Source organism: Rhipicephalus microplus, chromosome 5 (assembly GCF_043290135.1).
Source record: "Rhipicephalus microplus isolate Deutch F79 chromosome 5, USDA_Rmic, whole genome shotgun sequence".
Classification (NCBI taxonomy): Eukaryota; Metazoa; Arthropoda; class Arachnida; order Ixodida; family Ixodidae; genus Rhipicephalus; species Rhipicephalus microplus.
In genome coordinates, this window is record NC_134704.1 from 162,351,091 (window position 1) to 162,377,398 (window position 26,308).

A 26,308-nucleotide genomic window follows, 5' to 3' on the forward strand; every position below is an offset into this window, starting at 1 on the left:
GTAACCGTTCGCACACACGTGGTAGCATGTTTTGCTCGGCCTTCTATCGATGAAGCACAGGTAAATAAACAAGTCGTTGTAGACAGACAAAGAGGTAGATAGACAGATGAAAAAAACAAAAACGAGAACTTAACATGTACGTGATTCGAACACGCAACCCTCTGATCTGGGTAAGACGCGCTACCGTGTCGCCACCGAATCCACTTAGCCTAGCCGTTCGCACACACGCGGTAGCTTGTTTTGCTCGGCTTTCTGTCGATGAAGCACAGGTAACGAGACAAGTCATTGTAGACAGACAAATAAGTAGATAGACAAATAGATGAAAATAATAAAAAAGAGAATTTGACCCGGACGTGATTCGAACACGCAACCTTCTGATCTGGAGTCAGACGTGCTACCGTGTCGCCACCGAGTCCACTTAGCGAAGCCGTTCGTACACACGCGGTAGCATGTTTCGCTCGGCGTTCTGTCGATGAAGCACAGGTAAAGAGACAAGTCATCGTAGACAGACAAATCAAAAGATAAATAGATGAAAATAATAAAGAAGAGAATTTGACCAGGACGTGATTCGAACACGCAACCTGATCTGGAGTCAGACGTGCTACCGTGTCGCCACAGAGTCCGTTAGGTAACCATTCGCCCACACGTGGTAGCATGTTTTGCTCGGCCTTCTGTCGATGAAGCACAGGTAAAGAGACAAGTAATTGTAGACATACAGATAAGTAGATAGACAGTTAGATGAAAATATTAAAAAAGAGGATTTGACCCGGACGTGATTCGAACACGCAGCCTTGTGATCTGGAGTCAGACGTGCTACCGTATCGCCACACAGTACACTTAGTGTAGCCGTTCGCACACATGCGGTAGCATGTTTTGCTCGGCCTTCTGTCGATGAAGCACAGGTAAAGGGACAAGTCATTGCAGACAGAGAAATAAGTAGATAGACAGATAGATGAAAATACTAAAAAGAGAGTTTGACACGGACGTGATTAGAACACGCAACCTTCTGATCTGGAATCAAACGTGCTAAAGTTGCGCCACCGAGTCCGCTTAGGGTAGCCGTTCGCACACACGTGGTAGCATGTTTTGCACGGCCTTATGTCGATGAAGCACAGGTAAAGGGACAAGTCATTTTAGACAGACAAAAAAGTAGATAGACAGATAGATGAAAATAATAAAAAGAGAATTTGAGCCGGACGTGATTCGAACATTTAACCCACTGATCTGGAGTCAGACGCGCTACCGTTGACCTCCGAGTCCGCTCAGGGCAGCCGTTCGCACACACGTGGTAGCATGTTTTGCTCGGCCTTCTGTCGATGAAGCACAGGTAAAGAGACAAGTCATTGTAGACAGACAAATAAGTAGATAGACAGATAGATGAAAATAACAAAAGAGAGAACTTCACATCGACGTGATTCGAACACGCAACCTTCTGATCTGGAGTCAGACGTCCTACCGGGTCGCCACCGAGCTGACTTAGTGTAGCCGTGCGCACACACTCAGTAGCATGTATTGCTCGGCCTTCTGTCGATGAAGCATAGGTTAAGAGAGAAGTCATTGTAGACAGACAAATAGGTAGACAGATAGTTGAAAACAATAAAAAAGAGAATTTGACCCCGGCGTGATTCGAACACGCAACCTTCTGATCTGGAGTCAGACGCGCTACCGTTGCGCCACCGAGTCCGCTAAGGGTAGCCGTTCGCACACACGTGGTAGCATGTGTTCTCGGCCTTCTGTCGATGAAGCACAGGTAAAGAGACAAGTCATTGTAGACAGACAAATAAGTAGATAGACAGAATGATGAAAATAAGAAAAAAGAAAATTTGATCCAGACGTGATTCAAGCTCGCAACCTTCTGATGTGTAGTCAGACATGCTAACATGTCGCCACCGAGTCCGTTTTGGGTGGCCGTTCGCACACATGTGGTAGCATGTTTTGCTCGGCCTTCTGTCGAGGAAGCACAGCTAAAGAGAAGAGTCATTGTAGACAGACAAATAAGTAGATAGACAGATAGATGAAAATAATAAAGAGAGACTTTTACCCGGACGTGATTCGAACACGCAACCTTCTGATCTGGAGTCAGACGTGCTACCGTGTCGCCATCGAATCCGCTTAGTGTAGTCGTTCGCACACACGCGGTAGCATGATTTGCTCGGCCTTCTGTCGATGAAGCACAGGTAAAGAGGCATGTCATTGTAGACAGACAAATAGGTAGATAGACAGATGAAAATAATAAAAAGAGAGCTTGACCCGGACGTGATTCGAACACGCAACCTTTCGATCTGGAGTCAGACGTGCTACCGGGTTGCCACCGAGTCCACTTAGTGTAGCCGTACGCACACACGCGGTAGCATGTTTTGCTCGGCCTTCTGTCGATGCTGCACTGGTAAAGAGACAAGTCATTGTAGACAGACAAATAAGTAGATAGACAGATGAAAATAATATGAAAGAGGATTTGACCCGGACGCGATTCGAACACGCAACCTTCTGATCTGGAGTCGGACGCGCTAACAGTTCGCCGCCGAGTCCATTTAGGGTAGCCGTTCGCACACACGTGGTAGCATGTTTTGCTTGGCCTTCCATCGATGAAGCACAGGTAAAGAGACAAGTCGTTGTAGACAGACAAAGAGGTAGATAGTCAGATGAAAATACCAAAAACGAGAACTTAACACGGACGTGATTTGAACACGCAACCCTCTGATCCGTAGTATGACGCGCTACCGTGTCGCCACCGAATCCACTTAGCGTAGCCGTTCGCACACACGCGGTAGCTTGTTTTGCTCGGCCTTCTGTGGATGAAGCACAGGTACCGAGACAAGTCATTGTACACAGACAAATAAGTAGATAGACAAATAGATGAAAATAAGAAAAAAAAGAATTTGACCCGGACGTGATTCGAACACGCAACCTTCTGATATGGAGACAGACGTGCTACCGTGTCGCCACCGAGTCCACTTAGTGAAGCCGTTCGTACATACGCGGTAGCATGTTTCTCTCGGCCTTCTGTCGATGAACCACAGGTAAAGAGACAAGTCATTGTAGAGAGACAAATAAGTGTATAGACAGATGAAAATAATAAAAAAAAGAATTTGACCCAGATTTGATTCGAATACGCAACCTTCTGATCTGGAGTCAGACGTGCTAAAGTTGCGCCACTGAGTCCGCTTAGAGTATTTGTTCGCACACACGCTGTAGCATGTTTTGCTCGGCATTCTGTCGATGAAGCACAGGTAAAGGGACAAGTCATTGCAGATAGACAAATAAGTAGATAGACAGATAGATGAAAATACTAAAAAGAGAATTTGACGCGGACGTGATTACAACACGCATCCTTCTGATCTGGAGTCAGACGTGCTAAAGTTGCTTGCGCCACCGAGTCCGATTAGGGTAGCCGTTCGCCCACACGTGGTAGCATGTTTTGCACCGCCTTATGTTGATGAAGCACAGGTAAAGGGACAAGTCATTTTAGACAGACAAACAAGTAGATAGACAGATAGATGAAAATAATAAAAAGAGAATTTCACCCGGACGTGATTCGAACACGCAAACTTCTGATCTGGAGTCAGACGTGCTACCGTGTCGCCATCGAATCCGCTTAGGGTAGCCGTTCGCACACACGCGGTAGCATGATTTGCTCGGCCTTCTGTCGATGAAACACAGGTAAAGAGACAAGTCTTTGTAGACCGACAAATAAGTAGATACACAGATATATGAAAATAATAAATAAGCGAATTTCGCCCGGACGTGATTCAAACTCGCAACCTTCTGATCTGGAGTCAGACGTGCTACCGTGTCGCCACCGCGTCCGTTTAGGGTAGCCGTTCGCACACACGTGGTAGCATGATTTGCTCGGCCTTCTGTCGATGAAACAGAGGTAAAGAGACAAGTCTTTGTAGACAGACAAATAAGTAGATACACAGATATATGAAAATAATAAATAAGCGAATTTGACCCGTACGTGATTCAAACTCGCAACCTTCAGATCTGGAGTCAGACGTGCTACCGTGTCGCCACCACGTCCGTTCAGGGTAGCCGTTCGCACACACGTGGTAGCATGATTTGCTCGGCCTTCTGTCGATGAAGCACAGGTAAAGAGACAAGTCATTGTAGACATACAGATAAGTAGATAGACAGTTAGATGAAAATATTAAAAAAGAGGATTTGACCCGGACGTGATTCGAACACGCAGCCTTGTGATCTGGAGTCAGACGTGCTACCGTATCGCCACACAGTACACTTAGTGTAGCCGTTCGCACACATGCGGTAGCATGTTTTGCTGGGCCTTCTGTCGATGAAGCACAGGTAAAGGGACAAGTCATTGCAGACAGAGAAATAAGTAGATAGACAGATAGATGAAAATACTAAAAAGAGAGTTTGACACGGACGTGATTAGAACACGCAACCTTCTGATCTGGAATCAAACGTGCTAAAGTTGCGCCACCGAGTCCGCTTAGGGTAGCCGTTCGCACACACGTGGTAGCATGTTTTGCACGGCCTTATCTCGATGAAGCACAGGTTAAGGGACAAGTCATTTTAGACAGACAAAAAAGTAGATAGACAGATAGATGAAAATAATAAAAAGAGAATTTGAGCCGGACGTGATTCGAACATTTAACCCACTGATCTGGAGTCAGACGCGCTACCGTTGACCTCCGAGTCGGCTCAGGGCAGCCGTTCGCACACACGTGGTAGCATGTTTTGCTCGGCCTTCTGTCGATGAAGCACAGGTAAAGAGACAAGTCATTGTAGACAGACAAATAAGTAGATAGACAGATAGATGAAAATAACAAAAGAGAGAACTTCACATCGACGTGATTCGAACACGCAACCTTCTGATCTGGAGTCAGACGTCCTACCGGGTCGCCACCGAGCTGACTTAGTGTAGCCGTGCGCACACACTCAGTAGCATGTATTGCTCGGCCTTCTGTCGATGAAGCATAGGTTAAGAGAGAAGTCATTGTAGACAGACAAATAGGTAGACAGATAGTTGAAAACAATAAAAAAGAGAATTTGACCCCGGCGTGATTCGAACACGCAACCTTCTGATCTGGAGTCAGACGCACTACCGTTGCGCCACCGAGTCCGCTAAGGGTAGCCGTTCGCACACACGTGGTAGCATGTGTTCTCGGCCTTCTGTCGATGAAGCACAGGTAAAGAGACAAGTCATTGTAGACAGACAAATAAGTAGATAGACAGAATGATGAAAATAAGAAAAAAGAAAATTTGATCCAGACGTGATTCAAGCTCGCAACCTTCTGATGTGTAGTCAGACATGCTAAGATGTCGGCACCGAGTCCGTTTTGGGTGGCCGTTCGCACACATGTGGTAGCATGTTTTGCTCGGCCTTCTGTCGAGGAAGCACAGCTAAAGAGAAGAGTCATTGTAGACAGACAAATAAGTAGATAGACAGATAGATGAAAATAATAAAGAGAGACTTTTACCCGGACGTGATTCGAACACGCAACCTTCTGATCTGGAGTCAGACGTGCTACCGTGTCGCCATCGAATCCGCTTAGTGTAGTCGTTCGCACACACGCGGTAGCATGATTTGCTCGGCCTTCTGTCGATGAAGCACAGGTAAAGAGACATGTCATTGTAGACAGACAAATAGGTAGATAGACAGATGAAAATAATAAAAAGAGAGCTTGACCCGGACGTGATTCGAACACGCAACCTTTCGATCTGGAGTCAGACGTGCTACCGGGTTGCCACCGAGTCCACTTAGTGTAGCCGTACGCACACACGCGGTAGCATGTTTTGCTCGGCCTTCTGTCGATGCAGCACTGGTAAAAAGACAAGTCATTGTAGACAGAGAAATAAGTAGATAGACAGATGAAAATAATATGAAAGAGGATTTGACCCGGACGCGATTCGAACACGCAACCTTCTGATCTGGAGTCGGACGCGCTAACAGTTCGCCGCCGAGTCCATTTAGGGTAGCCGTTCGCACACACGTGGTAGCATGTTTTGCTTGGCCTTCCATCGATGAAGCACAGGTAAAGAGACAAGTCGTTGTAGACAGACAAAGAGGTAGATAGTCAGATGAAAATACCAAAAACGAGAACTTAACACGGACGTGATTTGAAAACGCAACCCTCTGATCCGTAGTATGACGCGCTACCGTGTCGCCACCGAATCCACTTAGCGTAGCCGTTCGCACACACGTGGTAGCTTGTTTTGCTCGGCCTTCTGTCGATGAAGCACAGGTAACGAGACAAGTCATTGTACACAGACAAATAAGTAGATAGACAAATAGATGAAAATAAGAAAAAAGAGAATTTGACCCGGACGTGATTCGAACACGCAACCTTCTGATATGGAGACAGACGTGCTACCGTGTTGCCACCGAGTCCACTTAGTGAAGCCGTTCGTACACAGGCGGTAGCATGTTTCGCTCGGCCTTCTGTCGATGAACCACAGGTAAAGAGACAAGTCATTGTAGAGAGACAAATAAGTGGATAGACAGATGAAAATAATAAAAAAAAGAATTTGACCCAGATTTGATTCGAATACGCAACCTTCTGATCTGGAGTCAGACGTGCTAAAGTTGCGCCACTGAGTCCGCTTAGAGTATTTGTTCGCACACACGCTGTAGCATGTTTTGCTCGGCATTCTGTCGATGAAGCACAGGTAAAGGGACAAGTCATTGCAGATAGACAAATAAGTAGATAGACAGATAGATGAAAATACTAAAAAGAGAATTTGACGCGGACGTGATTACAACACGCATCCTTCTGATCTGGAGTCAGACGTGCTAAAGTTGCTTGCGCCACCGAGTCCGATTAGGGTAGCCGTTCGCCCACACGTGGTAGCATGTTTTGCACCGCCTTATGTTGATGAAGCACAGGTAAAGGGACAAGTCATTTTAGACAGACAAACAAGTAGATAGACAGATAGATGAAAATAATAAAAAGAGAATTTCGCCCGGACGTGATTCAAACTCGCAACCTTCTGATCTGGAGTCAGACGTGCTACCGTGTCGCCACCGCGTCCGTTTAGGGTAGCCGTTCGCACTCACGTGGTAGCATGATTTGCTCGGCCTTCTGTCGATGAAACAGAGGTAAAGAGACAAGTCTTTGTAGACAGACAAATAAGTAGATACACAGATATATGAAAATAATAAATAAGCGAATTTGACCCGGACGTGATTCAAACTCGCAACCTTCAGATCTGGAGTCAGACGCGCTACCGTTGACCTCCGAGTCCGCTCAGGGCAGCCGTTCGCACACACGTGGTAGCATGTTTTGCTCGGCCTTCTGTCGATGAAGCACAGGTAAAGAGACAAGTCATTGTAGACAGACAAATAAGTAGATAGACAGATAGATGAAAATAACAAAAGAGAGAACTTCACATCGACGTGATTCGAACACGCAACCTTCTGATCTGGAGTCAGACGTCCTACCGGGTCGCCACCGAGCTGACTTAGTGTAGCCGTGCGCACACACTCAGTAGCATGTATTGCTCGGCCTTCTGTCGATGAAGCATAGGTTAAGAGAGAAGTCATTGTAGACAGACAAATAGGTAGACAGATAGTTGAAAACAATAAAAAAGAGAATTTGACCCCGGCGTGATTCGAACACGCAACCTTCTGATCTGGAGTCAGACGCGCTACCGTTGCGCCACCGAGTCCGCTAAGGGTAGCCGTTCGCACACACGTGGTAGCATGTGTTCTCGGCCTTCTGTCGATGAAGCACAGGTAAAGAGACAAGTCATTGTAGACAGACAAATAAGTGGATAGACAGAATGATGAAAATAAGAAAAAAGAAAATTTGATCCAGACGTGATTCAAGCTCGCAACCTTCTGATGTGTAGTCAGACATGCTAACATGTCGCCACCGAGTCCGTTTTGGGTGGCCGTTCGCACACATGTGGTAGCATGTTTTGCTCGGCCTTCTGTCGAGGAAGCACAGCTAAAGAGAAGAGTACTTGTAGACAGACAAATAAGTAGATAGACAGATAGATGAAAATATTAAAAAGAGACTTTTACCCGGACGTGATTCGAACACGCAACCTTCTGATCTGGAGTCAGACGTGCTACCGTGTCGCCATCAAATCCGCTTAGGGTAGCCGTTCGCACACACGCGGTAGCATGATTTTCTCGGCCTTCTGTCGGTGAAGCACAGGTAAAGAGACATGTCATTGTAGAGACAAATAAGTAGATAGACAGATGAAAATTATAAAAAGAGAACTTGACCCGGACGTGATTCGAACACGCAACCTCCTGATCTGGAGTCAGACGCGCTACCGTATCGCCACCGAGTCCGCTTAGGGTAGCCGTTTGCACACACGTGGTAGCATGTTTTTTCGGCCTTCTGTCGATGAAGCACAGGTAAAGAGACAAGTCATTGTAGACAGACAAATAAGTAGATAGACAGAATGATGAAAATAAGAAAAAAGGAAATTTGATCCAGACGTGATTCAAGCTCGCAACCTTCTGATGTGTAGTCAGACATGCTAACATGTCGCCACCGAGTCCGTTTTGGGTGGCCGTTCGCACACATGTGGTAGCATGCGTTGCTCGGCCTTCTGTCGAGGGAGCATAGCTAAAGAGAAGAGTACTTGTAGACAGACAAATAAGTAGATAGACAGATAGATGAAAATATTAAAAAGAGACTTTTACCCAGACGTGATTCGAACACGCAACCTTCTGATCTGGAGTCAGACGTGCTACCGTGTCGCCATCAAATCCGCTTAGGGTAGCCGTTCGCACACACGCGGTAGCATGATTTTCTCGGCCTTCTGTCGGTGAAGCACAGGTAAAGAGACATGTCATTGTAGACAGACAAATAAGTAGATAGACAGATGAAAATTATAAAAAGAGAACTTGACCCGGACGTGATTCGAACATGCAACCTTCTGATCTGGAGTCAGACGTGCTACCGTGTCGCCATCGAATCCGCTTAGTGTAGTCGTTCGCACACACGCGGTAGCATGTTTTGCTCGGCCTTCTGTCGATGTAGCACTGGTAAAGAGACAAGTAATTGTAGACAGACAAATAAGTAGATAGATGAAAATAATATGAAAGAGGATTTGACCCGGACGCGATTCGAACACGCAACCTTCTGATCTGGAGTCGGACGCGCTAACAGTTCGCCGCCGAGTCCATTTAGGGTAGCCGTTCGCACACACGTGGTAGCATGTTTTGCTTGGCCTTCTATCGATGAAGCACAGGTAAAGAGACAAGTCGTTGTAGACAGACAAAGAGGTAGATAGTCAGATGAAAATACCAAAAACGAGAACTTGACACGGACGTGATTCGAACACGCAACCCTCTGATCCGTAGTATGACGCGCTACCGTGTCGCCACCGAATCCACTAAGCCTAGCCGTTCGCACACACGCGGTAGCTTGTTTTGCTCGGCCTTCTGTCGATGAAGCACAGGTAACGAGACAAGTCATTGTACACAGACAAATAGGTAGATAGACAAATAGATGAAAATAAGGAAAAAGAGAATTTGACCCGGACGTGATTGGAACACGCAACCTACTGATATGGAGACAGACGTGCTACCGTGTTGCCACCGAGTCCGCTCAGGGCAGCCGTTCGCACACACGTGGTAGCATGTTTTGCTCGGCCTTCTGTCGATGAAGCACAGGTAAAGAGACAAGTCAGTGTAGACAGACAAATAAGTAGATAGACAGATAGATGAAAATAACAAAAGAGAGAACTTCACATCGACCTGATTCGAACACGCAACCTTCTGATCTGGAGTCAGACGTCCTACCGGGTCGCCACCGAGCTGACTTAGTGTAGCCGTGCGCACACACGCAGTAGCATGTATTGCTCGGCCTTCTGTCGATGAAGCATAGGTTAAGAGAGAAGTCATTGTAGACAGACAAATAGGTAGACAGATAGTTGAAAACAATAAAAAAGAGAATTTGACCCCGGCGTGATTCGAACACGCAACCTTCTGATCTGGAGTCAGACGCGCTACCGTTGCGCCACCGAGTCCGCTAAGGGTAGCCGTTCGCACACACGTGGTAGCATGTGTTCTCGGCCTTCTGTCGATGAAGCACAGGTAAAGAGACAAGTCATTGTAGACAGACAAATAAGTAGATAGACAGATTGATGAAAATAAGAAAAAAGGAAATTTGATCCAGACGTGATTCATACTCGCAACCTTCTGATCTGGAGTCAGACATGCTAACATGTCGCCACCGAGTCCGTTTAGGGCGGCCGTTCGCACACACGTGGTAGCATGCGTTGCTCGGCCTTCTGTCGAGGGAGCATAGCTAAAGAGAAGAGTACTTGTAGACAGACAAATAAGTAGATAGACAGATAGATGAAAATAATAAAGAGAGACTTTTACCCGGACGTGATTCGAACACGCAAACTTCTGATCTGGAGTCAGACGTGCTACCGTGTCGCCATCGAATCCGCTTAGTGTAGTCGTTCGCACACACGCGGTAGCATGTTTTGCTCGGCCTTCTGTCGATGTAGCACTGGTAAAGAGACAAGTAATTGTAGACAGACAAATAAGAAGATAGATGAAAATAATATGAAAGAGGATTTGACCCGGACGCGATTCGAACACGCAACCTTCTGATCTGGAGTCGGACGCGCTAACAGTTCGCCGCCGAGTCCATTTAGGGTAGCCGTTCGCACACACGTGGAAGCATGTTTTGCTTGGCCTTCTAACGATGAAGCACAGGTAAAGAGACAAGTCGTTGTAGACAGACAAAGAGGTAGATAGTCAGATGAAAATACCAAAAACGAGAACTTAACACGGACGTGATTCGAACACGCAACCCTCTGATCCGTAGTATGACGCGCTACCGTGTCGCCACCGAATCCACTTAGCGTAGCCGTTCGCACACAATCGGTAGCTTGTTTTGCTCGGCCTTCTGTCGATGAAGCACAGGTAACGAGACAAGTCATTGTACACAGACAAATAGGTAGATAGACAAATAGATGAAAATAAGAAAAAAGAGAATTTGACCCGGACGTGATTCGAACACGCAACCTACTGATATGGAGACAGACGTGCTACCGTGTTGCCACCGAGTCCGCTCAGGGCAGCCGTTCGCACACACGTGGTAGCATGTTTTGCTCGGCCTTCTGTCGATGAAGCACAGGTAAAGAGACAAGTCATTGTAGACAGACAAATAAGTTGATAGACAGATAGATGAAAATAACAAAAGAGAGAACATCACATCGACGTGATTCGAACACGCAACCTTCTGATCTGGAGTCAGACGTCCTACCGGGTCGCCACCGAGCTGACTTAGTGTAGCCGTGCGCACACACGCAGTAGCAAGTATTGCTCGGCCTTCTGTCGATGAAGCATAGGTTAAGAGAGAAGTCATTGTAGACAGACAAATAGGTAGACAGATATTCGAAAACAATAAAAAAGAGAATTTGACCCCGGCGTGATTCGAACACGCAACCTTCTGATCTGGAGTCAGACGCGCTACCGTTGCGCCACCGAGTCCGCTAAGGGTAGCCGTTCGCACACACGTGGTAGCATGTGTTCTCGGCCTTCTGTCGATAGCACAGGTAAAGAGAGAAGTCATTGTAGACAGACAAATAAGTAGATAGACAGATTGATGAAAATAAGAAAAAAGGAAATTTGATCCAGACGTGATTCATACTCGCAACCTTCTGATCTGGAGTCAGACATGCTAACATGTCGCCACCGAGTCCGTTTAGGGTGGCCGTTCGCACACACGTGGTAGCATGCGTTGCTCGGCCTTCTGTCGAGGGAGCATAGCTAAAGAGAAGAGTACTTGTAGACAGACAAAGAAGTAGATAGACAGATAGATGAAAATAATAAAAAGAGACTTTTACCCGGACGTGATTCGAACACGCAACCTTCTGATCTGGAGTCAGACGTGCTACCGTGTCGCCATCGAATCCGCTTAGGGTAGCCGTTCGCACACACGCGGTAGCATGATTTTCTCGGCCTTCTGTCGGTGAAGCACAGGTGAAGAGACATGTCATTGTAGACAGACAAATAAGTAGATAGACAGATGAAAATTATAAAAAGAGAACTTGACCCGGACGTGATTCAAACACGCAACCTTCTGATCTGGAGTCAGACGCGCTACCGTATCGCCACCGAGTCCGCTTAGGGTAGCCGTTTGCACACACGTGGTAGCATGTTTTTTCGGCCTTCTGTCGATGAAGCACAGGTAAAGAGACAAGTCATTGTAGACAGACAAATAAGTAGATAGACAGAATGATGAAAATAAGAAAAAAGGAAATTTGATCCAGACGTGATTCAAGCTAGCAACCTTCTGATGTGTAGTCAGACATGCTAACATGTCGCCACCGAGTCCGTTTTGGGTGGCCATTCGCACACATGTGGTGGCATGTTTTGCTCGGCCTTCTGTCGAGGAAGCACAGCTAAAGAGAAGAGTCATTGTAGACAGACAAATAAGTAGATAGACAGATAGATGAAAATAATAAAGAGAGACTTTTACCCGGACGTGATTCGAACACGCAACCTTCTGATCTGGAGTCAGACGTGCTACCGTGTCGCCATCGAATCCGCTTAGTGTAGTCGTTCGCACACACGCGGTAGCATGATTTGCTCGGCTTTTTGTCAATGCAGTACAGGTAAAGAGACATGTCATTGTAGACAGACAAATAAGTAGATAGACAGACGAAAATAATAAAAAGAGAGCTTGACCCGGACGTGATTCGAACACGCAACCTTCCGATCTGGAGTCAGACGTGCTACCGGGTTGCCACCGAGTCCACTTAGTGTAGCCGTACGCACACACGCGGTAGCATGTTTTGCTCGGCCTTTTGTCAATGCAGTACAGGTAAAGAGACAAGTCATTGTAGACAGACAAATAAGTAGATAGACAGATGAAAATAATAAAAAGAGAGCTTGACCCGGACGTGATTCGAACACGCAACCTTCCGATCTGGAGTCAGACGTGCTACCGGGTTGCCACCAAGTCCACTTAAGGTAGCCGTTCGCACACACGTGGTAGCATGTTTTGCTCGGCCTTCTATCGATGAAGCACCGGTAAAGAAACAAGTCGTTGTAGACAAAGAGGTAGATAGACAGATGAAAATAACAAAAACGAGAACTTAACACGGACGTGATTCGAACACGCAACCCTCTGATCCGTAGTAAGACGCGCTACCGTGTCGCCACCGAATCCACTTAGCGTAGCCGTTCGCACACACGCGGTAGCTTGTCTTGCTCGGCCTTCTGTCGATGAAGCACAGGTAACGAGAAAAGTCATTGTACACAGACAAATAAGTAGATAGACAAATAGATGAAAATAAGAAAAAAGAGAATTTGACCCGGACGTGGTTCGAACACGCAACCTTCTGATATGGAGACAGACGTGCTACCGTGTCGCAACCGAGTCCACTTACTGAAGCCGTTCGTACACACGCGGTAGCATGTTTCGCTCGGCCTTCTGTCGATGAAGCACAGGTAAAGAGACAAATCATCGTAGACAGAAAAATAAAAAGTTATACAGATGAAAATAATAAAACAGAGAATTTGACCCGGACGTGATTCGAACACGCAACCTTGTGATCTGGAGTCAGACGTGCTACCGTGTCGCTACCGAGCCTGTTAGGTAACCATTCGCACACACGTGGTAGCATGTTTTGCTCGGCCTTCTGTCGATGAAGCACAGGTAAAGAGACAAGTCATTGTAGACATACAGATAAGTAGATAGACAGATAGATGAAAATAATAAAAAAGAGGATTTGACCCGGACCTGATTCGAACACGCAACCTTGTGATCTGGAGTCAGACGTGCTACCGTATCGCCACCGAGTACACTTAGTGTAGCCGTTCACACACACGCGGTAGCATGTTTTGCTCGGCCTTCTGTCGATGAAGCACAGATAAAGAGACAACTCATTGTAGACAGACAAAACACTGGATGGACAGATGAAAATAATAAAAAAGAATTTGACCCGGACTTGATTCGAACACGCAACCTTCTGATCTGGAGTCAGACGTGCTAAAGTTGCGCCACTGAGTCCGCTTAGAGTAATTGTTCGCACACACGCTGTAGCATGTTTTGCTCGGCCTTCTGTCGATGAAGCACAGGTAAAGGGACAAGTCATTGCAGATAGACAAATACGTAGATAGACAGATAGATGAAAATACTAAAAAGAGAATTTGACGCGGACGTGATTAGAACACGCAACCTTCTGATCTGGAGTCAGACGTGCTAAAGTTGCTTGCGCCACCGAGTCCACCTAGGGTAGCCGTTCGCCCACACGTGGTAGCATGTTTTGCTCAGCCTTCTGTCGATGAAGCACAGGTAAAGAGACAAGTCATTGTAGACAGACAAATAAGTAGATAGACAGATTGATGAAAATAAGAAAGAAGGAAATTTGATCCAGACGTGACTCAAACTCGCAACCTTCTGATCTGTAGTCAGACATGCTAACATGTCGCCACCGAGTCCGTTTAGTGTGGCCGTTCGCACACACGTGGTAGCATGTAATGCTTGGCCTTCTGTCGAGGAAGCACAGCTAAAGAGAAGAGTCATTGTAGACAGACAAATAAGTAGATAGACAGATAGATGAAAATAATAAAACGAGACTTTTACCCGGACGTGATTCGAACACGAAATCTTCTGATCTGGAGTCAGACGTGCTACCGTGTCGCCATCGAATCCGCTTAGGGTAGCCGTTCGCACACACGCGGTAGCATGATTTGCTCGGCCTTCTGTCGATGAAGCACAGGTAAAGAGACAAGTCTTTGTAGACAGAAAAATAAGTAGATACACAGATAAATGAAAAAAATAAATAAGCAAATTTGACCCGGACGTGATTCAAACTCGCAACCTTCTGATCTGGAGTCAGACGTGCTACCGTGTCGCCACCGAGTCCATTAGGTAACCATTCGCACACACGTGGTAGCATGTTTTGCTCGGCTTTCTGTCGATGAAGCACAGGTAACGAGACAAGTCATTGTAGACAGACAAATAAGTAGATAGACAGATAGTTGAAAATAATAAAAAAGAGGATTTGACCCGGTCGTGATTCGAACACGCAACCTTGTGATCTGGAGTCAGACGTGCTACCGTATCGCCACACAGTACACTTAGTGTAGCCGTTCGCACACACACGGTAGCATGTTTTGCTCGGCCTTCTGTCGATGAAGCACAGGTAAAGAGACAAGTCATTGTAGACAGACAAATAAGTAGATAGACAGATTGATGAAAATAAGAAAGAAGGAAATTGGATCCAGACGTGATTCAAACTCGCAACCTTCTGATCTGTAGTCAGACTTGCTAACATGTCGCCACCGAGTCCGTTTAGTGTGGCCATTCGCACACACGTGGTAGCATGTTTTGCTTGGCCTTCTGTCGAAGAAGCACAGCTAAAGAGAAGAGTCATTGTAGACAGACAAATAAGTAGATAGACAGATAGATGAAAATAATAAAAAGAGACTTTTACCCGGACGTGATTCGAACACGCAATCTTCTGATCTGGAGTCAGACGAGCTACCGTGTCGCCATCGAATCCGCTTAGGGCAGCCGTTCGCACACACGCGGTAGCATGATTTGCTCGGCCTTCTGTCGATGAAGCACAGGTAAAGAGACAAGTCTTTGTAGACAGACAAATAAGTAGATAAACAGATAAATGAAAAAAATAAATAAGCGAATTTGACCCGGACGTGATTCAAACTCGCAACCTTCTGATCTGGAGTCAGACGTGCTACCGTGTCGCCACCGAGTCCATTAGGTAACCATTCGCACACACGTGGTAGCATGTTTTGCTCGGCTTTCTGTCGATGAAGCACAGGTAACGAGACAAGTCATTGTAGACAGACAAATAAGTAGATAGACAAATAGTTGAAAATAATAAAAAAGAGGATTTGACCCGGACGTGATTCGAACACGCAACCTTGTGATCTGGAGTCAGACGTGCTACCGTATCGCCACACAGTACACTTAGTGTAGCCGTTCGCACACACACGGTAGCATGTTTTGCTCGGCCTTCTGTCGATGAAGCACAGGTAAAGAGACAAGTCATTGTAGACAGAAAAATAAGTGAATAGACAGATGAAAATATTAAAGAAAAGAATTTGACCCGCACTTGATTCGAACACGCAACCTTCTGATCTGGAGTCAGACGTGCTAAAGTTGCGCCACTGAGTCCGCCTAGGGCAACCGTTCGCACACACGCGGTAGCATGTTTTGCTCGGCCTTCTGTCGATGAAGCACAGGTAAAGGGACAAGTCATTGCAGACAGAGAAATAAGTAGATAGACAGATAGATGAAAATAATAAAAAGAGAGTTTGACGCGGACGTGATTAGAACACGCAACCTTCTGATCTGGAATCAAACTTGCTAAAGTTGCGCCACCGAGTCCGCTTAGGGTAGCCGTTCGCACACACGTGGTAGCATGTTTTGCACGGCCTTATGTCGATGAAGCACAGGTAAAGGGACAAGTCATTTTAGACAGAAAAATAAGTAGATAGACAGATAGATGAAAATAATAAAAAAAGACTTTTACCCAGACGTGATTCGAACACGCAACTTTTTGATCTGGAGTCAGACGTGCTACCGTGTCGCCATCGAATCCGCTTAGGGTAGCCGTTCGCACACACGCGGTAGCATAATTTTCTCGGCCTTCTGTCGATGAAGCACAGGTAAAGAGACATGTCATTGTAGACAGACAAATAAGTAGACAGACAGATGAAAATAATAAAAAGAGATCTTGACCCGGACGTGATTCGAACACGCCACCTTCTGATCTGGAGTCAGACGCGCTACCGTTGCGCCACCGAATCCGCTTAGGGTAGCCGTTCGCACACACGTGGTAGCATGTTTTTTCGGCCTTCTGTTGATGAAGCACAGGTAAAGAGACAAGTCATTGTATACAGACATATAAGTAGATAGACAGAATGATGAAAATAAGAAAAAAGGAAATTTGATCCAGACGTGATTCAAGCTCGCAACCTTCTGATCTGTAGTCAGACATGCTAACATGTCGCCACCGAGTCCGTTTTGGGTGGCCGTTCGCACACACGTGGTAGCATGTTTTGCTCGGCCTTCTGTCGAGGAAGTACAGCTAAAGAGAAGAGTCATTGTAGACAGACAAATAAGTAGATAGACAGATAAAAATAATAAAAAGAGAGCTTGACCCGGACGTGATTCGAACTCGCAACCTTCTGATATGGAGACAGACGTGCTACTGGTCGCCACCGAGTCCACTTAGTGAAGCCGTTCGTACACACGCGGTAGCATGTTTCGCTCGGCCTTCTGTCGATGAAGCACAGGTAAAGAGACAAGTCATCGTAGACAGACAAATAAAAAGTTAAACAGATGAAAATAATGAAAAAGAGAATTTGACCCGGACGTGATTCGAACACGCAACCTTCTGATCTGGAGTCAGACGTGCTACCGTGTCGCCACCGAGTCCGTTAGGTAACCATTCGCACACACGTGGTAGCATGTTTTGCTCGGCCTTCTGTTGATGAAGCACAGGTAAAGAGACAAGTCATTGTAGACATACAAATAAGCAGATAGACAGATAGATGAAAACAATAAAAAAGAGAACCTAACACGGACGTGATTCGAACACGCAACCCTCTGATCTGGAGTCGGACGTGCTACCGTGTCGCCACCGAGTCCACTTTGTGTAGCCGTTCGCACACACGCGGTAGCATGTTTTGCTCAGCCTTTTGTCGATGCAGTACAGGTAAAGAGACAAGTCATTGTAGACAGACAAATAAGTAGATAGACAGATTAAATTAATAAGAAAGAGAATTTGACCAGGACGCGATACGAACACGCAACCTTCTGATCTGGAGTCGGACGCGCTAACAGTTCGCCACCGAGTCCACTTAAGGTAGCCGTTCGCACACACGTGGTAGCATGTTTTGCTCGGCCTTCTATCGATGAAGCACAGGTAAAGAAACAAGTCGTTGTAGACAAAGAGGTAGATAGACAGATGAAAATAACAAAAACGAGAACTTAACACGGACGTGATTCGAACACGCAACCCTCTGATCCGTAGTAAGGCGCGCTACCGTGTCGCCACCGAATCCACTTAGCGTAGCCGTTCGCACACACGCGGTAGCTTGTCTTGCTCGGCCTTCTGTCGATGAAGCACAGGTAACGAGAAAAGTCATCGTAGACAGAAAAATAAAAAGTTAAACAGATGAAAATAATAAAACAGAGAATTTGACCCGGACGTGATTCGAACACGCAACCTTGTGATCTGGAGTCAGACGTGCTACCGTGTCGCCACCGAGTCCACTTAGTGAAGCCGTTCGTACACACGCGGTAGCATGTTTCGCTCGGCCTTCGGTCGATGAAGCACAGGTAAAGAGACAAGTCATCGTAGACAGAAAAATAAAAAGTTAAACAGATGAAAATAATAAAACAGAGAATTTGACCCGGACGTGATTCGAACACGCAACCTTGTGATCTGGAGTCAGACGTGCTACCGTGTCGCCACCGAGCCTGTTAGGTAACCATTCGCACACACGTGGTAGCATGTTTCGCTCGGCCTTCTGTCGATGAAGCACAGGTAAAGAGACAAGTCATTGTAGACAGACAAATAAGTGGATAGACAGATGAAAATAATAAAAAAGAATTTGACCCGGACTTGATTCGAACACGCAACCTTCTGATCTGGAGTCAGACGTGCTAAAGTTTCGCCACCGAGTCCGTTAGGTAACCATTCGCACACACGTGGTAGCATGTTTTGCTCGGCCTTCTGTTGATGAAGCACAGGTAAAGAGACAAGTCATTGTAGACATACAAATAAGTAGATAGACAGATAGATGAAAACAATAAAAAAGAGAACCTAACACGGACGTGATTCGAACACGCAACCCTCTGATCTGGAGTCGGACGTGCTACCGTGTCGCCACCGAGTCCACTTTGTGTAGCCGTTCGCACACACGCGGTAGCATGTTTTGCTCAGCCTTTTGTCGATGCAGTACAGGTAAAGAGACAAGTCATTGTAGACAGACAAATAAGTAGATAGACAGATTAAAATAATAAGAAAGAGAACTTCACATCGACGTGATTCGAACACGCAACCTTCTGATCTGGAGTCAGACGTCCTACCGGGTCGCCACCGAGTTGACTTAGTGGAGCCGTGCGCACACACGCATTAGCACGTATTGCTGGGCCTTCTGTCGATGAAGCACAGAGTAAGAGATAAGTCATTGTAGACCGACAAATAAGTAGTCAGATAGTTGAAAACAATAAAAAAGAGAATAAGACCCCCGCGTGATTCGAACACGCAACCTTCTGATCTGGAGTCAGACGCGCTACCGTTGCGCCACCGAGTCCGCTTAGGGTAGCCGTTCGCACACACGTGGTAGCATGTTTTCTCGGCCTTCTGTCGATGAAGCACAGGTAAAGAGACAAGTCATTGTAGACAGACAAATAAGTAGATAGACAGATTGATGAAAATAAGAAAAAAGGAAATTTGATCCAGAAGTGATTCATACTCGCAACATTCTGATCTGGAGTCAGACATGCTAACATGTCGCCACCGAGTCCGTTTAGGGTGGCCGTTCGCACACACGTGGTAGCATGCTTTGCTCGGCCTTCTGTCGAGGAAGCACAGCTAAAGAGAAGAGTACTTGTAGACAGACAAATAGGTTGATAGACAGATAGATGAAAATAATAAAAAGAGAATTTGACCCGGACGTGATTCGAAGATTTAACCCACTGATCTGGAGTCAGACGCGCTACCGTTGCACCTCCGAGTCCGCTCAGGGCGGCCGTTCGCACACACGTGGTAGCATGTTTTGCTCGGCCTTCTGTCGATGAAGCACAGGTAAAGAGACAACTCATTGTAGACAGACAAATAAGTAGATAGACAGATAGATGAAAATAACAAAAGAGAGAACTTCACATCGACGTGATTCGAACACGCAACCTTCTGATCTGGAGTCAGACGTCCTACAGGGTCGCCACCGAGTTGACTTAGTGTAGCCGTGCGCACACACGCATTAGCATGTATTGCTCGGCCTTCTGTCGATGAAGCATAGGTTAAGAGAGAAGTCATTGTAGACAGACAAATAAGTAGACAGATAGTTGAAAACAATAAAAAAGAGAATTTGACCCCGACGTGATTTGAACAGGCAACCTTCTGATCTGGAGTCAGACGCGCTACCGTTGCGCCACCGAGTCCGCTTAGGGTAGCCGTTCGCACACACGTGGTAGCATGTTTTTTCGGCCTTCTGTCGATGAAGCACAGGTAAAGAGACAAGTCATTGTAGACAGACAATTAAGTAGATAGACAGATTTATGAAAATAAGAAAGAAGGAAATTTGATCCAGACGTGATTCAAACTCGCAACCTTCTGATCTGTAGTCAGACATGCTAACATGTCGCCACCGAGTCCGTTTAGTGTGGCCGTTCGCACACACGTGGTAGCATGTTTTACTTGGCCTTCTGTCGAGGAAGCACAGCTAAAGAGAAGAGTCATTGTAGACAGACAAATAAGTAGATAGACAGATAGATGAAAATAATAAAAAGAGACTTTTATCCGGACGTGATTCGAACACGCAACCTTCTGATCTGGAGTCAGACGTGCTACCGTGTCGCCATCGAATCTGCTTAGGGTAGCCGTTCGCACACACGCGGTAGCATGATTTGCTCGGCCTTGTGTCGATGAAGCACAGGTAAAGAGACAAGTCTTTGTAGACAGACAAATAAATAGATACACAGATAGATGAAAGTAATAAATAAGCGAATTTGACCCGGACGTGATTCAAACTCGCAACCTTCTGATCTGGAGTCAGACGTGCTACCGTGTCGCCACCACGTCCACTTTGTGTAGCCATTCGCACACACGCGGTAGCTTGTTTTGCTCGGCTTTCTGTCGATGAAGCACAGGTAACGAGACAAGTCATTGTAGACAGACAAATAAGTAGATAGACAAATAGATAAAAATAATAAAAAAGAGAATTTGCCCCGGACGTGATTCGAACACGCAACCTTCTGATCTGGAGTCAGACGTGCTACCGCGTCGCCACCGAGTCCGTTAGGTAACCATTCGCACACACGTGGTAGCATGTTTTGCTCGTTCTTCTGTCGATGCAGCACAGGTAAAGAGACAAGTCATTGTAGACAGACAAATAAGTAGATAGACAGATGAAAATAATAAGAAAGGGAATTTGACCCGGACGCGATTCGAACACGCAACCTTCTGATTTCGAGTCGGACGCGCTAACAGTTCGCCACCGAGTCCACTTAGGGTAGCCGTTCGCACACACGTGGTAGCATGTTTTGCTCGGCCTTCTATCGATGAAGCACAGGTAAAGAGACAAGTCGTTGTAGACAGACAAAGAGGTGGATAGACAGATGAAAATAACAAAAAACGAGAACTTAACACGTACGTGATTCGAACACGCAACCCTCTGATCTGGGTAAGACGCGCTACCGTGTCGCCACCGAATCCACTTAGCCTAGCCGTTCGCACACACGCGGTAGCTTGTTTTGCTCGGCTTTCTGTCGATGAAGCACAGGTAACGAGACAAGTCATTGTAGACAGACAAATAAGTAGATAGACAAATAGATAAAAATAATAAAAAAGAGAATTTGCCCCGGACGTGATTCGAACACGCAACCTTCTGATCTGGAGTCAGACGTGCTACCGCGTCGCCACCGAGTCCGTTAGGTAACCATTCGCACACACGTGGTAGCATGTTTTGCTCGTTCTTCTGTCGATGAAGCACAGGTAAAGGGACAAGTCATTGCAGATAGACAAATAAGTAGATAGACAGATAGATGAAAATACTAAAAAGAGAATTTTACCCGGACGTGATTTGAACATTTAACCTACTGATCTGGAGTCAGACGCGCTACCGTTGCACCGCCGAGTCCGCTCAGGGCAGCCGTTCACACACACGTGGTAGCATGTTTTGCTCGGCCTTCTGTCGATGAAGCACAGGTAAAGAGACAAGTCATTGTAGACAGACAAATAAGTAGATAGACAGATAGATGAAAATAACAAAAGAAAGAACTTGACATCGACGTGATTCGAACACGCAACCTTCTGATCTGGAGTCAGACGTCCTACCGGGTCGCCACCGATTTGACTTAGTGTAGCCGTTCGCACACACGCAGTAGCATGTATTGCTCGGCCTTCTGTCGATGAAGCATAGGTAAAGAGAGAAGTCATTGTAGACAGACAAATAAGTAGACAGATAGTTGAAAACAATAGAAAAGAGAATTTGACTCCGACGTGATTCGACCACGCAACCTTCTGATCTGGAGTCAGACACGCTACCGTTGCGCCACCGAGTCCGTTTAGTGTGGCCGTTCGCACACACGTGGTAGCATGTTTTGCTTGGCCTTCTGTCGAGGAAGCACAGCTAAAGAGAAGAGTCATTGTACACAGACAAATAAGTAGATAGACAGATAGATGAAAATAATGAAAAGACACTTTTACCCGGACGTGATTCAAACACGCAAACTTCTGATCTGGTGTCAGACGTGCTACCGTGTCGCCATCGAATCCGCTTAGGGTAGCCGTTCGCACACACGCGGTAGCATGATTTGCTCGGCCTTCTGTCGATGAAACACAGGTAAAGAGACAAGTCTTTGTAGACAGACAAATAAGTAGATACACAGATAGATGAAAATAATAAAAAAGCGAATTTGACCCGGACGTGATTCAAACTCGCAACCTTCTGATCTGGAGGCAGACGTGCTACCGTGTCGCCACCGCGTCCGTTTAGGGTAGCCGTTCGCACACACGTGGTAGCATGATTTGCTCGGCCTTCTGTCGATGAAGCACACCTAAAGAGAAGAGTCATTGTAGACAGACAAATGAGTAGATAGACAGATAGATGAAAATAGTAAAAAAGAGAACATGACCCGAACGTGATTCGAACCTGCAACCTTCTGATCTGGAGTCAGACGTGCTACTGTGTCACCACCGAGACCACTTTGTGTAGCCGTTCGCACACACGCGGTAGCATGTTTTGCTCGGCCTTCTGTCGATGCAGCACAGGTAAAGAGACAAGTCATTGTAGACAGACAAATAAGTAGATAGACAGATGAAAATAATAAGAAAGAGAATTTGACCCAGACGCGATTCGAACACGCAACCTTCTGATCTCGAGTCGGACGCGCTAACAGTTCGCCACCGAGTCCACTTAGGGTAACCGTTCGCACACACGTGGTAGCATGTTTTGCTCGGCCTTCTATCGATGAAGCACAGGTAAATAAACAAGTCGTTGTAGACAGACAAAGAGGTAGATAGACAGATGAAAAAAACAAAAACGAGAACTTAACATGTACGTGATTCGAACACGCAACCCTCTGATCTGGGTAAGACGCGCTACCGTGTCGCCACCGAATCCACTTAGCCTAGCCGTTCGCACACACGCGGTAGCTTGTTTTGCTCGGCTTTCTGTCGATGAAGCACAGGTATCGAGACAAGTCATTGTAGACAGACAAATAAGTAGATAGACAGATGAAAATAATAAAAAAGAGAATTTGACCCGGACGTGATTCGAACACGCAACCTTCTGATCTGGAGTCAGACGTGCTACCGTGTCGCCACCGAGTCCGTTAGGTAACCATTCGCCCACACGTGGTAGCATGTTTTGCTCGGCCTTCTGTCGATGAAGCACAGGTAAAGAGACAAGTCATTGTAGACATACAGATAAGTAGATAGACAGTTAGATGAAAATATTAAAAAAGAGGATTTGACCCGGACGTGATTCGAACACGCAACCTTGTGATCTGGAGTCAGACGTGCTACCGTATCGCCACACAGTACACTTAGTGTAGCCGTTCGCACACACAGGGTAGCATGTTTTGCTCGGCCTTCTGTCAATGAAGCACAGGTAAAGAGACAAGTCATTGTAGAAAGACAAATAAGTGAATAGACAGATGAAAATAATAAAAAAAAAGAGTTTGACCCGGACTTGATTCGAACACGCAACCTTCTGATCTGGAGTCAGACGTGCTAAAGTTGCGCCACTGAGTCCGCTTAGAGCAACCGTCCGCACACATGCGGTAGCATGTTTTGCTCGGCCTTCTGTCGATGAAGCACAGGTAAAGGGACAAGTCATTGCAGACAGAGAAATAAGTAGATAGACAGATAGATGAAAATACTAAAAAGAGAGTTTGACACGGACGTGATTAGAACACGCAACCTTCTGATCTGGAATCAAACGTGCTAAAGTTGCGCCACCGAGTCCGCTTAGGGTAGCCGTTCGCACACACGTGGTAGCATGTTTTGCACGGCCTTATATCGATGAAGCACAGGTAAAGGGACAAGTCATTTTAGACAGACAAAAAAGTAGATAGACAGATAGATGAAAATAATAAAAAGAGAATTTGACCCGGACGTGATTCGAACATTTAACCCACTGATCTGGAGTCAGACGCGCTACCGTTGACCTCCGAGTCCGCTCAGGGCAGCCGTTCGCACACACGTGGTAGCATGTTTTGCTCGGCCTTCTATCGATGAAGCACAGGTAAAGAGACAAGTCGTTGTAGACAGACAAAGAGGTAGATAGTCAGATGAAAATACCAAAAACGAGAACTTAACATGGACGTGATTTGAACACGCAACCCTCTGATCCGTAGTATGACGCGCTACCGTGTCGCCCCCGAATCCACTTAGCGTAGCCGTTCGCACACACGTGGTAGCTTGTTTTGCTCGGCCTTCTGTCGATGAAGCACAGGTAAAGAGACAAGTCATTGTAGAGAGACAAATAAGTGGATAGACAGATGAAAATAATAAAAAAAAGAATTTGACCCAGATTTGATTTGAATACGCAACCTTCTGATCTGGAGTCAGACGTGCTAAAGTTGCGCCACTGAGTCCGCTTAGAGTAATTGTTCGCACACACTCTGTAGCATGTTTTGCTCGGCCTTCTGTCGATGAAGCACAGGTAAAGGGACAAGTCATTGCAGATAGTCAAATAAGTAGATAGACAGATAGATGAAAAAATTAAAAAAGAGAATTTGACCCGGACGTGATTCGAACACGCAAACTTCTGATCTGGAGTCAGACGTGCTACCGTGTCGCCATCGAATCCGCTTAGGGTAGCCGTTCGCACACACGCGGTAGCATGATTTGCTCGGCCTTCTGTCGATGAAACACAGGTAAAGAGACAAGTCTTTGTAGACAGACAAATAAGTAGATACACAGATATATGAAAATAATAAATAAGCGAATTTCACCCGGACGTGATTCAAACTCGCAACCTTCTGATCTGGAGTCAGACGTGCTAGCGTGTCGCCACCGCGTCCGTTTAGGGTAGCCGTTCGCACACACGTGGTAGCATGATTTGCTCGGCCTTCAATCGATGAAACACAGGTAAAGAGACAAGTCTTTGTAGACAGACAAATAAGTAGATACACAGATATATGAAAATAATAAATAAGCGAATTTGACCCGGACGTGATTCAAACTCGCAACCTTCAGATCTGGAGTCAGACGTGCTAGCGTGTCGCCACCGCGTCCGTTTAGGGTAGCCGTTCGCACACACGTGGTAGCATGATTTGCTCGGCCTTCTGTCGATGAAACACAGGTAAAGAGACAAGTCTTTGTAGACAGACAAATAAGTAGATACACAGATATATGAAAATAATAAATAAGCGAATTTGACCCGGACGTGATTCAAACTCGCAACCTTCAGATCTGGAGTCAGACGTGCTACCGTGTCGCCACCGCGTCCGTTCAGGGTAGCCGTTCGCACACACGTGGTAGCATGATTTGCTCGGCCTTCTGTCGATGCAGCACAGGTAAAGAGACAAGTCATTGTAGACAGACAAATAAGTAGATAGACAGATGAAAATAAAAAAAAGAGAATTTGACCCAGACGCGATTCGAACACGCAACCTTCTGATCTCGAGTCGGACGCGCTAACAGTTCGCCACCGAGTCCACTTAGGGTAACCATTCGCACACACGTGGTAGCATGTTTTGCTCGGCCTTCTATCGATGAAGCACAGGTAAAGAAACAAGTCGTTGTAGACAGACAAAGAGGTAGATAGACAGATGAAAAAAACAAAAACGAGAACTTAACATGTACGTGATTCGAACACGCAACCCTCTGATCTGGGTGAGACGCGCTACCGTGTCGCCACCGAATTCACTTAGCCTAGCTGTTCGCACACACGCGGTCGCTTGTTTTGCTCGGCTTTCTGTCGATGAAGCACAGGTAACGAGACAAGTCATTGTAGACAGACAAATAAGTAGATATACTAATAGATGAAAATAATAAAAAAGAGAATTTGACCCGGACGTGATTCGAACACGCAACCTTCTGATCTGGAGTCAGACGTGCTACCGTGTCGCCACCGAGTCCACTTAGCGAAGCCGTTCGTACACACGCGGTAGCATGTTTCGCACGGCGTTCTGTCGATGAAGCACAG

General features: G+C 46.1%; 9 non-coding genes across 9 annotated transcripts; all 9 read right to left on the reverse strand.

Annotated features, from left to right (window-relative positions):
* Positions 1-1,611: 1,611 nt before the first annotated feature.
* TRNAW-CCA (transfer RNA tryptophan (anticodon CCA)) lies at positions 1,612-1,683 on the reverse strand. Its single transcript has one exon. It is a non-coding gene; the product is annotated as a tRNA-Trp (tRNA).
* Positions 1,684-5,011: 3,328 nt separating this feature from the next.
* On the reverse strand, positions 5,012-5,083 carry TRNAW-CCA (transfer RNA tryptophan (anticodon CCA)). Its single transcript has one exon. It is a non-coding gene; the product is annotated as a tRNA-Trp (tRNA).
* Positions 5,084-7,557: 2,474 nt separating this feature from the next.
* TRNAW-CCA (transfer RNA tryptophan (anticodon CCA)) lies at positions 7,558-7,629 on the reverse strand. The gene has a single exon. It is a non-coding gene; the product is annotated as a tRNA-Trp (tRNA).
* A 2,250-nt stretch (positions 7,630-9,879) lies between these two features.
* TRNAW-CCA (transfer RNA tryptophan (anticodon CCA)) lies at positions 9,880-9,951 on the reverse strand. Its single transcript has one exon. It is a non-coding gene; the product is annotated as a tRNA-Trp (tRNA).
* Positions 9,952-11,359: 1,408 nt separating this feature from the next.
* TRNAW-CCA (transfer RNA tryptophan (anticodon CCA)) lies at positions 11,360-11,431 on the reverse strand. The gene has a single exon. It is a non-coding gene; the product is annotated as a tRNA-Trp (tRNA).
* Positions 11,432-16,654: 5,223 nt separating this feature from the next.
* TRNAW-CCA (transfer RNA tryptophan (anticodon CCA)) lies at positions 16,655-16,726 on the reverse strand. The gene has a single exon. It is a non-coding gene; the product is annotated as a tRNA-Trp (tRNA).
* Positions 16,727-19,171: 2,445 nt separating this feature from the next.
* Positions 19,172-19,243, reverse strand: TRNAW-CCA (transfer RNA tryptophan (anticodon CCA)). Its single transcript has one exon. It is a non-coding gene; the product is annotated as a tRNA-Trp (tRNA).
* Positions 19,244-20,021: 778 nt separating this feature from the next.
* TRNAW-CCA (transfer RNA tryptophan (anticodon CCA)) lies at positions 20,022-20,093 on the reverse strand. Its single transcript has one exon. It is a non-coding gene; the product is annotated as a tRNA-Trp (tRNA).
* Positions 20,094-22,142: 2,049 nt separating this feature from the next.
* Positions 22,143-22,214, reverse strand: TRNAW-CCA (transfer RNA tryptophan (anticodon CCA)). The gene has a single exon. It is a non-coding gene; the product is annotated as a tRNA-Trp (tRNA).
* Between the last annotated feature and the right edge of the window lie 4,094 nt (positions 22,215-26,308).